Source organism: Taeniopygia guttata, chromosome Z (assembly GCF_048771995.1).
Source record: "Taeniopygia guttata chromosome Z, bTaeGut7.mat, whole genome shotgun sequence".
Lineage (NCBI taxonomy): Eukaryota > Metazoa > Chordata > Aves > Passeriformes > Estrildidae > Taeniopygia > Taeniopygia guttata.
The window spans coordinates 37451425-37469775 of record NC_133063.1 but is presented as its reverse complement, the minus strand read 5'-3'; the positions used below and the strand labels follow the sequence as shown (position 1 = coordinate 37469775).

At 35.5% G+C, this 18351-nt stretch overlaps 1 protein-coding gene across 21 annotated transcripts in view; it reads left to right on the top strand.

Moving 5' to 3' along the window:
• Positions 1-18351, top strand: part of LINGO2 (leucine rich repeat and Ig domain containing 2) — a 485467-nt gene that overhangs the window by 269089 nt on the left and 198027 nt on the right. Inside the window, exon 3 of one of the 21 annotated variants that reach the window (XR_012052795.1) lies at positions 12329-14086. The exons of the other annotated variants lie outside the window; for them this stretch is intronic. The gene's annotated coding sequence lies outside the window, so the exon portion shown is untranslated. Of the gene's footprint in view, positions 1-12328; positions 14087-18351 lie in introns of those variants that run through there. 21 annotated transcript variants of the gene reach the window in all.

The following is an 18351-nucleotide window of genomic DNA, read 5'->3' as shown; positions in this document are numbered from 1 at the left end:
GTTATCTTGATCAGAGTCACAGGATCCCGGGGAAGGGGGCACAGAATGCCCATGAGCTCACCGTAACAGGTAGGAAGACAGAAAAAGAGGGCATGAACATTAGACTTCCAAGATTTGAAAGAAGATACATATCTTGAGAAAAAGTTAATGCAATAATGTTTTCACAATTTATTTACAATGAAGAAATATTCTTTCATATTTCTGTTGTGGCCTTGACTTTTGTGTCTGTCCAAGGTATATAATATTATAATATCATATCATGTCATATCATACAATACAATCAGTATATATATCTACATATATATGTTTAATATAAATGTAATATATATACACATATATAATCCCCATATATATGTGTGAATATATACGTGTAAATGTAGCATATATGTAGTGTGAATTACCGATATTCCATGGCACTTTAACTATCAGTAATCCAGTTAATCAAAGGTATTAGGAAATAACATCTTTCAAGCATTACAGATAGATAACAACTACAAAGAAGACACAAAAATTTAGATTTAATGGTAGAATCATGTTTTCCTGTACATGTATGCATTATTTCTTTCAGTATGAATACGATTTCATTTTTTACTCCAAAATAAAACCAAACCAAAATAAAACAAAACAAAAAAGCAGTAAAAAAATAGCTCAGATTTGACCTTACTCAGTTTAAATGATGGTATAACAGACTAATACATTTTCAAAGGGGAATAAAGGAAGTATCAGAAAATTTTAGGCAAATTTTATGTTACATCACATAAATTTGAGTTAATTGAGATAATCCAGATTTATCTGTGGATTTTTAAAATTATGTTACTAATTTTAAGCTTTGAATTTAATAATAACTTGGAAACTTGAACAATTAGTGCAGCTTTTTAAAACTTTCTCTTAACTAGTAATTAACTTTGTAGGTAGGTAGGATTCTTTTGCAAGCAGATGGAACACAACTGAAGACTTCGGGTTTGGGTTTAGTTTTTTTGTTTTCTTTTCCACTTCATATCCTGTGATATTTAGCACTGTGAAAAAAAATAGGAACACTAAGCAATGAAAATATGATCTTGGAAAGTCTGTTTATAGGACAAAAAACCTGGATTTTAGTATTTGATGTTTGTCCTGTTTTACTTATTTTCAAAGCACTTGCTACCTCACAGGTTTTAGTATAGGCAAGACTAATTTCAGAGTCTCAGAACAATATCTGGAAGTATTCCTTGGAAAGGAAAGATGATTTTATCAGTTAGATTGATGAAGGCTATTCAATTCTGAATACGAATTGAAGGAAGGAAAAATTACAATTAGAAATTTCCAAAAGTGCCATTCAAAAATTTCAAGGGAAAAAAAAATAAAAGGTAGAAGTAGACTTGATGTAGGAAGATACTAACTTGGGAAAAAAAAATAAAAGGTAGAAGTAGACTTGATGTAGGAAGATACTAACTTAGAAAACACTTCAATACTTTAGCTGAAATAAAAATTAAAGGAATGCCATTTTGTCACAAAGATTATTCCTCCTAACCTTCAGGGTTAGTCTTTCTTTCCAAATCTTACAATGAGTTGTTTGATTTAAATTTTAACCAGAAAGCATAGAATTATAGACTATTCTGAGTTGTTAGACACCCATGTGGATCATCAGAGTCCAGCTCTTCGCCTTGCACAGGACAGCCCCAGGAGTCAACCCAGGTGCCTGTGAGCATTGTCCAAGCACCTCTTGAGCTCCGTCAGGTTTGGTGCTGGGACCACTTCCCTGGGGAGCCCCAGTGGAAGCCAAAGGCTAAACTGTCAGTATCTTATGTGAGACCAGAATTTCAACCATATCCTTGTCCATATCTTGCAGATTTCCTCTACATGTTTTGGTCATTATTTCATTATTCATTCTTTCATTAATACATTGGATATAAGTAAATTATTAATTTTACTTGGCCTGTAGTTTTCAATTTGTGACAGGCTGAGATATCCCTTGACACTACTAAAAAGCTTTGTAGGATCAGAAATCTGTTAAACTTAAAAAGAATTAAATTTTTTCTGTGTTTATTTGATTATTAATGAAGCCATGAAGCCATCACCCATAACAAAAGTCACACATAAATAGTCTTTCTCATGCTTCAGTGTCCTCATGTTCAGTATAATATTGTAGATGGATTGTATCCATGTAATACACTATTCTGAAGACAGGTAGGTTTAGACATGCTTTTGAAGTGTTGGAAAATCTACACTTCTAATAAAATACATTTTTTTGTTAAGAAAAATTGATTTGTAATATTAAAGTACATTTATATATTAAGGCTGAAACTTGGCAGAAAGGTTTCTTGGTAAGTCATTCAAACTTCCTAAAAAATTTTAGGAAACTGCATTAGTGATCAGATTTAGCCAAAGGTAGGATAATGTGACCATAGAAATGTTTAGTATTTCTGTGTTTATATTTTACTCAGTGTCATTACCAGCATTAAATCAATGCTTCCATTTATCAAAATGGTTTCTTTCTAAACTATTGTGAAATATACATGCATCTCTAACTCTTTTTAATTCATCAGAATCAAAAGTGGTTTTTTATTAAAAAATTGTGATAATGTGCAACAGACTAAAAGATTCCTAGTATAATATGTCTTCTCATTATGGAATAGTAAATCTTACCTCCCATTTACTATTCATTACTAATGGGACAAGACAAAAAGAGCATTTTTATTGCCAACAAAAATTATACCTTATTTTGAATTTTATAACATCTTTAAAATTAATGCTACTAATTTTGGGTTTCTTTGACTGGTAGAAACAGGGCTAAGATTTTTTGTTTTCTTTTCTCTTTTCTCTTTTCTCTTTTCTCTTTTCTTTTCTTTTCCTTTCCTTTCCTTTCCTTTCCTTTCCTTTTCTTTTCTTTTCTTTTCTTTTCTTTTCTTTTCTTTTCTTTTCTTTTCTTTTCTTTTCTTTTCTTTTCTTTTCTTTTCTTTTCTTTTCTTTTCTTTTCTTTTCTTTTCTTTTCTTTTCTTTTCTTTTCTTTTCTTTTCTTTTCTTTTCTTTTCTTTTCTTTTTTCTTCGTAATGTAGATTTACAGAGAATATTCAGTTTTTATATTAAAAAATTTCACAGGGAGGTCAGGCACTGGAATAGGTTGCCTAGGGAGGTGGTGGAGTCACCATCCCTGGAGATGTTTGAGGTGCCTGGAACTGGTGCTAGGTGATGTGGTTGAGTGGTTTAGGGGCTACAGTGGGCAGGTGGATGGTTGGACTGGGTGATCATAAAGATCTCTTTCAACATTTACAATTCTGTGATTCTAAAATTTGCTTGACAATGCAATGCATGCTAGTAAAAGTATAACCAGATGACTTAGAGGGAATAGTAATGAGACACAGAAAATTCAGTAATCCAAAGGAGGAGTTCATATTTTATCTCTGAGGGGAGTAAATGAATGCCAGGTAGGACGCTTGGTATCCCACCCCTAAAGTTTGCAAACTAAAGAAAACTGTCATAACAGTAGTCAGCATCACTCAGAATTTCCTGCTGTCTGTGATGGGACACAAGCTGGAAAGTCATGGGGATATTTTCTTTCTCCAAATTATGTTATAAAGCAATGGTGGAACAGCAGTGGAAACCTGGCAAACTCCTGGTATGAAAATTAGGGCATCACATGAGATAACCCTGATTATATTTAAATTTTAAATTTTATGTGCAGAATGCCTATATTTGTTTCCTAATTTCCTCCTTAAATTCAATTATCTGACTACTTTAATATTCTGTTTTCTATTGTCACCTGCACATAAACTGGAAGAATACGTGGATTCAGGGAATTTTCTGCTCTAACATTCTGTCTTGGTGACTTTACCATTCAATCAGGTTGAGGCTTGAAAAGAAGACTTATTCCATGAAGAAAGCACACAGCAGCCAGTGCAGTCTGGTTTGGTCCTTTAAACCTTAAAGGTTACTTCTTGTCATGAACAAAGACCTTTTATCATGTTCTTTGACTAAATGGCAAAGGAAAACAAATCTTAAGTGTGGTGTGATCACTGTCTGATGGAATTCCTGTACTCCTTCCAGAGTATGCACGGTATGTTCTGAAGCTGGATTATGATACATTGTGCAGGTTTTCTGGCAGGTGTGGGGTAGACAGATCATTCCAAGATACTCAGAAAACAGATGTTTTTCCACACACCAGCTGTGTTGACATATTTCAGTCACCTTGAATGCTGGTGTTACTTTAAGTGTCACTTACAATACCTACCAGTAGATAATTGATCCAGGAGTATTTCCGATCACTTTCTGAGAGAACTGCATGAAAACCACATACTTTATCTATCCCGAATATATGAAATAAGCCTTACATTTTTCAGGCTGTGGATCCTAGTGGAATTTCAGCACTAAATGCTGACTTGAGTAGCTAATTTAGCAGCAGATTAGCTTTACGTATGCAAATGTTCCCATTAATATCTGCAGCCTTGATTGCAAGTTTACATTTTAAACAAGTATGAGCACTTTTATGCATCAGAGGCCAATAGACATTATTTATGTCTGAAACTTTGCAATTATTTCAGTGCATTCTTGTTACCCCCCAGGTATAGCCCTGGAAAGGTATATTTGAAAGTTGATGTATTTCTAAAATATTCCATAAATTTGTAGCTATGACACACTTTCCTCCTCTCTATATGCTGAATTTGATAGCCTGTTGAAAATTACCATATAAAAAGTGATGCATTAAAAAGTGATTATTATTAAATATTTTAACATTTCAAAGCAAGACAGGAGAAAAGAATGAGTCATGATAATATGTCAAATGCCAAATTTTGTTTCTATCATTTTTACCAAATAAGAGTCATGACACATACTTCTTCAAATGCAGCCTCTACTTATGTAGGGTCTGTGACCAGATGTACATAAATCTCCTTTATCTTAGCTTCCCTTTAGCCTGCTCTGAAACAGACTGTAGAAACCTGAGACTGGTAAACTAACTTGGATGGTAAATGGCTTCTCTGCTAGTACTGAAAACGCATATATATTGTGTTAAAGAATTGAAATAACCTTCATTATTTTGTATCTCCAGTTTCCGTCAACTGATTCACTAGAATCCTTTGAATCCCACAGACCATATTTGAAGTACAGCTTGGATTCAGACTACTTTACCACAATTTTTGTCTCTTACCTTTTCCACAGGAAAAGCTGAATTACACTTCGAAGTCACATAAAGAAGTAGAGATGATAACAAGAGGGGTTTAAAAACCTAACCAAAACCAACCAATCAAACAAAAACCCTACCAAAAGCACAAAAAAGCATTGCAAGAATCTCCTGAATTTAAGATTTTTTAAAGAGGCAGTCTAAAGTTTATAATTTTTCAATAATCTTTTGCCAATTAAGGATCAACTTTTCATATTTCAGCATCTCTGTATCAGAAAAATTGATGCAAAATCTATGAAATGTTTATGTTCCTATCTACCTTCTAAGTAACACTGATGAACCCATACTCTGATTCTTGCTTCTTTGTTTTCTTTTCCATGGGTCTTTTACTGTGCTTAGGTATGTCTGTTGACTTGTCCTCCTTCCACAGTTATCTGTTCTTTTTATAATATACTTGGAACAACCCTGATTTGTAACCCTGGCTAGAGCAGGACTTAATCAGCACTATAAAAGAGGGAGCTGATTTCAGGCAGGCAAGCAGCCTTCTGAAGTCTACCATTTTAGGTCACTCTTTCCAGCATTCATTACCTCTAAGAGTCTAGAAGTTGTGCTTGCCTTTAGTGCCACATAGAAAATGATGCATAAAATGTGTTAATTACAGTGTATTTATTTGGACTCACTTTTTTTCACTGATTTGCATAAATCACATACTTGGTACACTTATGATCTGTAATAGACTGAAATATTACTGCAAATATGCTTCCTTTCTTTAAAAAAATTATCATCAGAAATCTTAAGTTACTTTTTTTTTTTAGTAGATTTCAGAATTCAGTGGAATTTAGTATTTGTTATTTAGTTTAAAACAGCAAGGAAAGATACATTTCCACACCAGGTCACAAGAAAAGAAAATGCAAACAGTGCTACTTTATAGCTAGGAGTCTTTTTGAAAATAATTTTTATTTAATTCATTTTCTCATATATTACAGCCTCTATTACAAAGAATATTAGAATATTTTCTGTATAACAGAGGTAAAATATCCACTGGCAAATGTTGAAATGGTTGTATTCTTTGTTACTCTTTATGACTGACTTGAGAAATCAGACTTATGGAATTTATTCCAAGTTATGGAATAAATAAATAGGAATATCCAGCCATAGCCAGCCAGTATAGCCATAGTTCACAATCAGAATGTCCTGCAGGGAAAACTTAACTTGTTTTTATGACAAGGTCATCTATGTAGTTGACCAAGGAAAGCCAGTAGATGAGGCGTTTTTTGACTTTAGCGGAGATTTTGGCACTCTTTCTTATAGTGTCCTTCTGGATGTCCATCAACAGCTAGGCAAATCCATGCTACATTGGGTCAACAATTGGCTGATGGGTCAGGCTCCAAGAGGTACAGTTAATTGAACTACATCAGGCTGGTGGTCAGTCACCAATGGGGCTCCCCAGGGATAAATTTTGGAACCACTGCTTTTTAACTCTATTATAAATGCTGTGGATGCAGGAGCTCCCTCTAACCAATTCTATTGTAAAGTCTCAATTGTACAGAGGTAGTACAGGCTCAAAAGCAATATACGAAGTTGAAACCATATGCTCTCAAAGCAAATGAGAGGCCATGCCTGTTAAGTATAACCATGTTCACATGTGTTTAGTCCAACTTCAGTTAGGCTACTTTCAGTCTAAGCGTAGTCAACCATGATAAAAAGAACGGCAGAATACACTGGTTCTAGGGAATCTCCCAGGAACTAGGAATTTGCACTAAGGGTGTTTGAGTATGGTAGATATTTAAGGTTTGACACTGTGATGGCAGACAAAAAGCAAGTGCTGGTATTATTTCTGTAGTCATTGTTAGTATGAATATCTAGAATGCCCATCTACACTAAACATCCATCTCCATTTTTATTTAACTGGTGTTTTTGGAAGCATAGTGGTTTCTTTAGCCAATGTGTTCCATTAAAACCACATATGGATCTAGAGTGTGTCAAAAATATATTTCCACAGGGTTAGCATATCAAACTATGTAAGCCATATTGACCTTCTATCTCTATTGAAACTATATTATTTTTTCAATTGAGGTAACAAGGGTCTCGCATAGAAAATAGTTGCTACTGATACCAAGAGTACCCATGCTACCAACCCCATTTACCCTCTTACCAGACCACACTGCTATGGGATTTAAATGGATTTCCATCCAGAGCACATACATAACTACCGAGTTTAGTTAATTCATGACCTTGCCCACTTCCCAACACTACTTTGTGTTGCAGTGCCTCCCCAAGTGTTGGCTAGGCCAGTGTCCTTGGCACTGCAGGCAGCAAAGGCCACTCTTGCGTGCTGCTGCAGGCAGCACCTGTGGCCTGTGGGAACGAACCCACCAGACTGGGAGAGACGCGGAGCGACGTTGACAAAAGCAAAGGAGCCGTCCTTCTGGGGGTATCTGCGTTCCAAGTTTATTAGCAGTCTTAGGCGACAACTGCAGCTCAAAGGGAGATAAGCCCCAAAAGGCCCTGAGCCCTGTGTGCACAGTCTTTTATATGGGGGAGGGAACAAGGGGAGGGAACAACGGTCAGCCAATGGGATAAAAACTGGGCGTGGCAACCAAGGCGACAAGCAGGGGAAACATCCAATGGGGTGAGAGGGAGGGAGGGGAGCCCAGGGACCAGTCTATCACCTGAGGCCCTGGGCAGAACTCTCTAGGTGAAAGGGAGGGGCCTCAGTGTAACGGACAGGTCCTGGGGAGGGGTCAGGGGGGTGACTCAGCATAACTTAACCAATGGGGTAGAGGGAGGGATGACTGGCAGACGGAGGGGGGAGGAGAATAAGGGAGGCCGGACCATTTAACATAAAGAGGGGGAGAGGGAGCAACCATAAGTGGGGGGGAACTTAAAACACACCTCAACAACTTTGTACTGATACTATAACTGATATATAACTGAGGTGTTGATATAGCTAGATATAACTGAGCTGATGATATAACTAGAGGTATTTGTACCTGCAAACATAAGATAACATGATGGATACAATTTAGGATAATATGATGGTCCAGTGTGGTCAGGCATATTTAGGTTTCTAAATAGTGTGTTTTAGGTATTTTCAGAACCTTAATTCTGTATACAACCATTTCAATCTCATGTCACATTATGCTTGCCAAAAATGAAGGAAGACATTTCTTGACTATAAATACACTGAATTACATTTTAGTAATGTAGAATGTGACAACATGAAAGCAATCTAGGGTAAATTCTTCCATTTTGCTCTCTCTGGATAATACGCAACATAAATTTGCATTGTTTTTTGGTTTGTTGTCGTTGTTATTCTTGAAGACACAAAGAGAAATTGTTAACAGAGAAGGTATAAATTTGGAGTTGGACCAATGTAACTATATGTCCTTGTGTAATTATACATAACATTTGAAAGTAACATCTTAAGAATAAAAATGGTGAGAATGGAACAGGAAAATGAAAACAAAAAGGAAAGGAGAAAAGCATCTAAAAAAGCAAAATAGCATAGAAAAAAATAGACTTTTAAAAGCATAATTCATTGGTGCCTCAACAAACACAATTTCTGGAAATTAGAAGGGAAAAGGGAATCATTTCTAAACCCTTTCCAATCAAGCTGAACATTTTAAAATTAATTCTTACATTATTCAAGAAAAACTCTATCTTAAAACGTTCTGGCAAATGCAGTGTACACAAATTATTTGCTATGTTCTGATAACAAGAACTGACATTGATTTGAGAAAATAGAAATATATTTTATAGCTTTTTAAGGTGTCCTTTAACATTAAAAACATTATCTGATTTGAGGTTTAGTCCACTATATAACTCATTAATAAAACATTAAAAATGCATTTTTCTATAAATAACATAGATCAAATTACTTTAACTGGTAAGAGATGCATCCCCATTTCTGACTGCTTAAAAAAATTGATGTAGTTTTAAAGTTCTCCATTTTGATCTTTCAACTGTACTACAACCAGAAAACTAAAATCACAAATTAGCTAAATTAAAAATATATAGCATATGCCTTCTTTTTGAAGGGAGTATAATGTCATCTTTCTAGATATGTTATATCAAGAAACTTCTAGAATGCTTTTGTGATACAGACAACCAAGTATGGGTATGTCTAGAATAATGTATGTATGTGCCATTTTGATCATAAAGTAAGGTAGAAAGCTATTCAGTAATATTTCTCCACGCTGTAAAACTATCTAATTGAATATTTTAAATTTATTTTCTGTATAAGATTTTGGTGTTTAAGGAAGATAGCCCTTAAAATGTCTAGAGGAATATATCTGATACTTCAGCATGTCTGCAATCCAACAAAACACTAATTTGCAGACCCTACAAGAGAAAATTATAATCTGTGATTAAAAAGGCAAATTATTGCCCATTTTTCTGTCCAAATAAAATTCATTATTGAGTTTAGAGCTTGGTGATAGAGATGAATTTGGTGTCTCTGCCTTCCTTGCCTAGCAAGGCTGTGAAACTCATACACTGGAGGTCTTCAAAACCTATATGGACAAGGTTTTGAGCAAGCTGATGTAATTTGAAATTTTTAAGAAGGATATTGAAATATTTACATCCTGAGATCTCCTCATCATAAATTTCTCTGTTTTCCTTGTCCATCCCTGAGAGACATCTACACAGTACTGTTAAATTCTGCCACACTTAAACCAGTAAAAAAATACATGTTTCTTTTTCCTAATATGTAGAAAATATAGTTTACTAGATAATATAATTCAGAAAATAATGGAGTATAGCTGAGAGAAGGTATAAAAAATAATCCAGAAACAGTCTGTAGATTTACATAAAAGCCAAAATTTTCTTCTTTTTGAAATTCCAGTTGGATGTAAATCAGTATCTTTGAAGTGAAACATTGAAAGTGTATGGATTTAAGATTATGACCATATTTATAAAGTGAAAAAAGGAAAAATGTGTTTCATATCTCTAAATGTGCTAGTATCTCCTTTAAAATATAGTGGAAGAAAAAAATTGTTATCAACCCTGTCAATATGTCGTAAACAGGGGTGGAGAGTGTGCTTTCGCAAAATCACATAAACAGAGTTTGATGCCACCTCTTGGCATTATATAGTCCAAATCCTCTGTTCAAAGCACAGTCATCTAGACCAAATTTCTCAGTAGGGTGTTCTGTCAAGTTTTGCGTATCTCCAGAGATGGAGACAACACAACCTCCTTGGGAAGTTGTTTTTGGCTCCAAACACCCTCACAGTAAAAGACAATTTTTTTTTTTTTTCTGTTTAGAGATGAAAACTTCATGAGTTTTTAGTTGTGCCTATTACCTCTTGTCCCATCAATGCACACCACTCAGGGAGTCTGGTTTGCCCTTCAGTCCCCCTGTCAGGTATTTATACTCAGATTAGATGCTGCTGATACTTCTCTTCTACAGGATTAAAATTTGCAGGTCTCCATCTCTTCTTATTTGAGAAATGCTCCAGAATCTTTCCTTGTCTTTGTGACCTTCCACTGGACTATCTCCAGTAAATCTACAGTTTTCTTTCACTGGGAAGTCCAGAGGTCAATTCAGAACTTAACAGAGAGAAAGATTCACCTCACTCAAACTGCTGGCAAATCTCTTCCCAATGAGTCCAAGTAGCTCCTTCACATTTCTTTGCTGCAAAGTGTGGCTCAAGACCAACTTGTCCACCAGCAGGATGTCTTCTGTACTGATGCACAGGGTTATTTCTCTGTAGGTGCAGTACTTTTAATTTCTTTTTATGGCACTTGTTTCCCTGTTTGAACTTATAATTTCATTTTTATTAATATTCTTCCTTTGTATGACTATGTAGTGTTATCTTCTTCATTTGAAGAATGAATATGTCTAATTTTGTGAATGCATGACTTCTAAAAATGTAGTGTTTGGGTATACTCTTCCATGAAGTATTTTAGAACCATCTTTTAGATGTGGGAAATAATGCATATACAAAAATAATGAGAATTTATAAAGTGTAAACCATGTAATTTAAAATCTATCATTTAGTCTGTGTTCATCACATCATAATTTCAGTACTTTATGAAAGGATTGTTTATTCTCTAAACAATGCTTAGAAGTGATTTAGTGCTTGGGAATATCATCAAAGTTAGTGAAATGGTAAAAACTTCAATCTGTAGGTGTTACAAATTATCACTGAAGTCATAGAAACACAATGCTTGCACCCAGCGAAGCTCTGGATGATGGTTTTTGTGGATTTTTTTTGTTATTTTTCTTTGTTGTTCTTTTTTTTCTTTCTTTCCCAATTAGGATGAACAAAACTAAAAATACCCTGTAGCTTGTATTTACAAGATTTTCTAAAAGAATATTGTATAGTTTTGAGAAGAAAGGTTAGCTTTTGTCACTTTCCAGAGTAAATTTTATGACTTCTGTGGGGTTTTTTTTCTTGTTTTCATGTTATAATAAGGTTTTTAACATACATTATTCATTTTAACATACAACTCAGAGAAAATTTTTGTAGACACCCTTTCATTATCGGACCACAGGAATCAGGAAGGAACTTGGCTCTCAAATGAAAGAAGAGAGAAAAAGACAGAGAATTTTGTTGATGTCTTTGTTATATAATTTTATGAAATAAACTAATACATTCTTGGTTTGAATTTTTCCCAGGAGGAGTAGACTTCTTTTTTTCCACTAGATAGTTGTTTTAAATAAAAGTTTGCACTGCTGAGCATGTAAAGAAGTCTAATCTTGGGATTTACCACTGCAATTATCAATTGATGAAGGCTTAAAAACATCTGGGATGTGAAAATAGTGGCACAGAGAGCAGATCAAATTGCAAAACTCTTGCCAAAAAAGCAAATATCCTGTGCTGAACTCTGTAGCAATGGCTACTCTTAGACATCAGGCCAGTGTGGTTCTGTGAGTGTGCATTCTTTGATCTCATTCACTGTACTTCACTTCAGTGAAGTAATTCCAGAAGCAGGGCTTTCTCTTGTATCTTAGAGTGTTAATTCCAAAAAAACCAAATTAGCTCACAAGATCTCTTTGTATATCACTGCTGGATTTTTTCTCAATAAGGCTGCAAGAAAGTTTTGATAGATGGTTGAATATCATTCCCTCTCACGAGACCATTAAAAATGTTAATGAAAGCCTTCTCAGATGTCTAAGAGACTAAGTGAGAAAAAGTGGGAGGGTGATACAGTGGTGAGAGAGAGGAGGGAAAGGTTAAACTTATTTGTGCAATGCCAAATTGTGAGCAGAATGCTTTTGCTCAACAGATATAATGTACAATCTGTCATTTGGCTTGTGTGGAATATGAACAGAAGAACAAAGGACTCTGGGTATGTATTTGTTCTTATCAGTAAGGGAGTACCTTTTCCTGCTCTACAGAATCTTCAAGATATAACAGATGCAGCACAAGCAAATTGTGGAACTTCTTTTCCTAATGCATTCTGCTGGTCATTTTTCCATCTCCTTTTTTTCTAGAAACACATATTTAGTAATGAAACTGTGTGGTCCTTACTGAAAATATAACCTATCTTTGCTGAAACCTTTAGAAGAGAAATGTAACCAGGAACTCATCACAGATGCTACACGGTGTTATAATGAAACCATGATATGAAGGATTTAGTTGAGATATTGCTGTACTGGTGATTATGTCAATTTGCTTTACTTGAGGTTGCTCTGATACCAAGGGGTTTGCTGCTTTGGAACTACTGTAATGAGAAGTTGCATTTGACCAGAAGCTTTCTCAAAACGGACTCCTTTCCTCCTTCCTTCCATCAAATGACATATTCTGCTGAGGCAAAAAGAAAATTTCTGCACTGCTGTGCACTGTTAGCTGTGAGAAGATAGGATATACACCTGGACTTTTTTTCTCTGTCACAGCAAGTGCATTGGCGAAGGACATTTGATAATGACATCTTCCAATTACACCTGCTGAAGTAGAAACTAGAGCATTTACTGCTGAAATAGTCATAGGTCAAACTCATCTTTGCAAGGACCTTGTAACAGCCCCTTGTCTTTAGCTTTTGTTTTGATTATTTTTTTCCTTTGAGAAGACAGTCAGTAGAACACAATGATTCTACCAAATGGGTTTTATGAAGTGAATTGTGTACTATGCCTGGTATACAAGCATGAAATATCCAAGCCATTTTGTGTTTCAGAAAAGTAACTTAGGAGCTAGAATTTTTTCAAAGTGTTTTATTAATTGCTATTGAAGTACCAAATAAAGAAAAAAGTAGAAAGCTCATAATTTTCAACTTATTTTTTCATGACTGTCCTACCCTTAATGCACCACAGTGTAAAGCCACAATACTCTGACAAGGACCACAAACTTGGACTGGCATGAGTCATGCAAAGGGCATCTATAACAGCTGATAAATATACTAAAGAACATCACACAAAACTGAATGGTGTGTAGGATTGCAAGAGTATTACATCTATATTGGCTTGACTGTGTTGCTTAGGTCTTCTTTTAGGTTTCAGCATCTTCAAGGAAAGGGATGCCACAAACTCCACAGATATTTTGTTCCACTCTTTTGCAACACTTATAAATGTCAAATAAATTTTCTTTATATTGAACTTGAATTTCCCCTGCTCCAGGCTGTGCTGCTTGTTTACTCACATAATGAGAAGAAACTTTATCTTCTTTAGCTTTATCTTCTTTATTCTTCCTCATTCCTCAGCAACAGAAGAATCTCACTTCACTAAGGTTGAATAAACCCCTATCTCATCCACATGCTCCAGCCTTGACCATCATGGTGAACTCCACTGAAATCACTCTTGTATGTCAGTATCTGTCTTGTGCCAAATCCAGGACCCTGCACTGTTCAGGTAATCTCACTGATGCTGAAAAACAGAGCAACATCAGTGCCTGACCCTGCTGCTGTGGCTGTGCAAGTGCATCTTAAGATTCAGGGGATGCTTTGCTGCCCAGGTGCACTTCTTCTTGGGAAGGGATGGCTACTTCCCAGGAACTTGCTGCTTCTCAGTACCTTTTCTGCAGAGCTGTTTCTGCTCAGTGAGCCCTAGTCTGTCCTGCTTAGGGGTAAGTACTTTTCAGGACTTTGTGAAACTCCGTAAGTAGTTCATCCCTATGAACTGCAGCTCATTTCTTCAGCCTGACTGAATTCCAATAAATAACAGTTCTACTCTTCAGCACATGGTACTCCTCTCAATATTCTGTGCCCCAATCACTCTTGACACTGCCTTGATGTCCATCAAACAGGAAATGAAGGCACTAAAATGCTTTGGACTCAGTATCAGTCTCATAGCAATGTCACCCTTAACCATCCACTATTTGAACATTGCAACACTGACTCCCACCCTTTAACCACCTTTTTCCAGAGCATTTTTTTCTGACTGTTTCTTGTCTGTACTCAGCCTAGAAATTCCCTTGGCTACAAGGAGTGATGTGATCATGCCAAGGGCTTTGTTAAAGTCAAAGTGTACAACATCCACTTTTGTCCCCTTGACTCTGTCAAGTCCCCAGAAAACACTCTGTCAAGTCACCTACCACAGAAGCTGGTCAGGGTTGCCCTTAGTAGATTTCCATCAGCACAAGAGCACTGTGGTTTCCAGAATGAAGGTCTGGTAGCACCATGTGAGAGCAAAGCAATTCCAGGTTACTCTTGGTAAAGAGATAATTAGCTATTTCTTAGACAGTAGCACATGGAAGCAATTAGAGCAAGATTTTTCTCAGGACCAGTTATGTACTTAAATGGGACACCTCTTTCAAGGCTTTTTTTTTTTTTTTTTTTTTTTTGGGTGGGGGGAGGTTTTTGTTTTTTTTTTTTTGGTAAGTGAGCAATTATTTTTATAAACCCTAGATACTCTTCTTAGGTACAGTATTTTGAAAGTTAATTATTGAATGTTAAACTGGAACAAATTCTGCTCTCTCAAGTTTCTGGAAATGAGTCTGCATTAGAAGAGTTTTATGCCCCATAAGATGCTATTAGGTCAGTTGACTCTGACACATCTCAACTGATTTCTCCCAAAGCCTAATAACTGTCTCATGCTTGTGCTGATTTTAGAAATAATATCAGTTTTAAGTCACCTTAAATGGGGGGCTTTCTTTACATTCTGTAAATGGGTTATATATGATGTGAAAAAAATGTTTTCATTGTGTATTGCAGTCTCTGTTAAAGTACATACTTATTTTTTATTACTTTGTTTATCAATTAAAAGAGCATTAAGTTTTCCCTCACTTTAGATTTGATTATGAGGATTTTATCCTTCCCCATCCATATGCATCTTAATGGCAGATGTTCAGCATGATAAGTAATGGTTGTTGTGGTTACCTCTGAATTATGTTTATGTCATAAATATAGAAGGATAAGAAACCCATGATAATATCTTTGTTGAAAAGTAGCTGGCAAGGTTGTCTGTGAAAAATAGGGAATCAATGCCTGTATTTCTTTCTGTCCTACTCTGCTGCAACCCAATGTATGTGGAGGAAATGATTCTGCAGCCTCTCTAAGCTACTTGTGTTCCTTCTGAAGGCAATTAACTACTGCTGTCAAATTTGAGTTCCCAGAAGGGCTGGTGCAGTGGTATTTTATTAATGATATGCTTCAGTAAAATGTGTAATGAATTGTGTTGTTTCATTATACAGATAATCCTCTTGGTTGCTAAGGGTGTATATTTCTGTAGTAAGCTTATACTGAGGGTAGCTACTTCATTAAATGTCCCTTTGTAAATAATGTGAATATGTATTGATTTATTTATAAATGCAAATGTAACTTTTTAAAATTGCTTATAGATCTCAGATTAGTAAAAAATTTGATCATCTATCTTATCTATAGCTTAATCAGGAGATCTCTGGCACTGAACTTTGCATAAATGTATGAGTAGTGTCTTCTTTTGTATCAGCCTGGTTCTTTTTCCAGTTGCTTAATATTTCTCTACCAAAAGGAATTCAGGTTCCTGAACATCTTCTTGCTTACTACACCAGACCTGACCATATCAGGCCTCTTTTTTCTAGAAATAAGTGGTAGGGGTGGTTACTTCTCCCCATTACTTTGATCCAGTAGAAAATACAAAATTAAGAAGAAAGAGTGATTCCTACTCAACTGGAAATCTGAAAGCTACAGCTAACCACCAAGTTGCTATTTTCTCTTTCAGTACCTAATTAATATTTCCTGTGATTAAGTTAAATTCACCATATTTATATAGGCACATCAAGGAATCACCCTCTACTTTTGAGGAAAGTACTGGGCATGATATCTATACCTTGGTTGTGACAAGAACATAAAGCATTTCTGCATCAGAAAACTTTATATGATCTAGTCACTGAACAATTAATTCTTGTGCTGCTGAGTCCATGTGCTGTGACACTGTTGAAGTGCCACTGTTATGAACTAGAGAAGACAAGATTTAGGCAAACCCTGAAGTTACACTGCTTAGTTGCACTGGACTTTCAAGATGTGATTTGAAATGTTGCTAGACAATCTCACTCAGGCTGCCTTTCCCATGAGGACTGGACCACTTTAATCTTTTGAAGTCCCTGAGTCTGGTCTTTGTCTTTATGATCCTGTGACTTGTATCCAGGTGCTGATTATGTGGAATGAAAGTAAAAGGAAACAGGAATCAGTCAGGCATTTGAGAAATATATACAAGATATACAAGAGCATCAACATAGGCAGATGCAGGCAACCTCAGACTCACCACTTTTTCATCCATATCTAAAACTCAGTAGGTGACTTATGATAAATTCCATTTTATAGACTATTCTAAAAATTACACTGGAAGATCATACTAACCATAACCTTATAATGTATAAATTCTGATTTAGCAATATTAAAGAGTTTTTTGTCATCAATTAGTTGTTTTTCCCCTTGTCTGAATAATTATGGCTTCTAATGATTTTCCCTTGAAAACTGGAGAGATATGCACTCTTTTGTATAGAAAACGTCACCAGATGATAACTACGTACCTATGATTTAAGTTGCTTTTAATGATATTTTTGGCAAAAATAGTGGAAGATCCTTTTTTTATTATTATTTTAATTGCTTTTTCTTCCAAGAAAGAAATTTAGTAGTCCCATTGAGTTTATGCACATGGGTCTCTTTTTTCTCACCAAATATGTTGTATCAGAATGAGATATTTTTAACGCTGTAGGATCAAGTCTGTCATTTTTGACGCTTGGCTTCCAAATTGGAATGGTTATGTATTGTAAAGTGTAGACTACAACTCTAGCTTTGTAATACTTCTTTCACCAGTATTTTCCATTGGAACAGTTTCAAATATCATTGTGTGTATGCAGTGGAATTAGTGTAAATGATAAATATAGCTGAAATTTCTCCAAAACTTTTTTACATGTTACCAAAGGCTAAATATCCACCTGTGTTTTACAATCAGCAATCTTCTGAATGTCTTAGAAACAACAGATGTTACAATATAGTTTAAAAGGAACCTTAGTGCAGAGGGGTAGTGGAATGCACTTTATTAAAGTCTCCAGAAAGAAAACACAAAAACAATATAAGAATTGTATTGCGAATGCAGCACATCTGGGAGAGGTCTAATTTTCAAATTGAACATGTTTTCAGTGGCAACTGTATATTCAGCAAATTCTCTTTACAGTAGGGACATTACATCAGCAGTAGAATTCGAGATGGAAAACTCCCTTAAAACTGCATAGGTCATCTGCAAAGGTAAAATCTTGCTTGCTAGTTTTTGTTTGGGAGGGGCTCTTTCTCTTTCTCTTTCTTTCTCTTTCTCTTTCTCTTTCTCTTTCTCTTTCTCTTTCTCTTTCTCTTTCTCTTTCTCTTTCTCTTTCTCTTTCTCTTTCTCTTTCTCTTTCTCTTTCTCTTTCTCTTTCTCTTTCTCTTTCTCTTTCTCTTTCTCTTTCTCTTTCTCTTTCTCTTTCTCTTTCTCTTTCTCTTTCTCTTTCTCTTTCTCTTTCTCTTTCTCTTTCTCTTTCTCTTTCTCTTTCTCTTTCTCTTTCTCTTTCTCTCTCTCTCTCTCTCTTTCTCTTTCTCTTTCTCTTTCTCTTTCTCTTTCTCTTTCTCTTTCTATCTTTCTCTTTCTTCTCTTCTTGTCACTAAAGGACGCATGAAAACACGACGTTAGCCGCTGCTATTGCAAAGGTGAAAAAGAGGAAGTTTATTTTCTGACTCCAGCATTTCTGCTTTTCCAAAGGTGACAGTGGATTGGAGGGTGAACGTGCCACCTCTCCAATGACACTGGAAAAACTACTAGTACATCAAATTTCTCCACCTCTATGAAGGAATGCAAAATAATAGGTTGTTTACAGAAAGTTGTGTGACAAAGTTTTCTACAAGAATGTAAACTCAGAAGG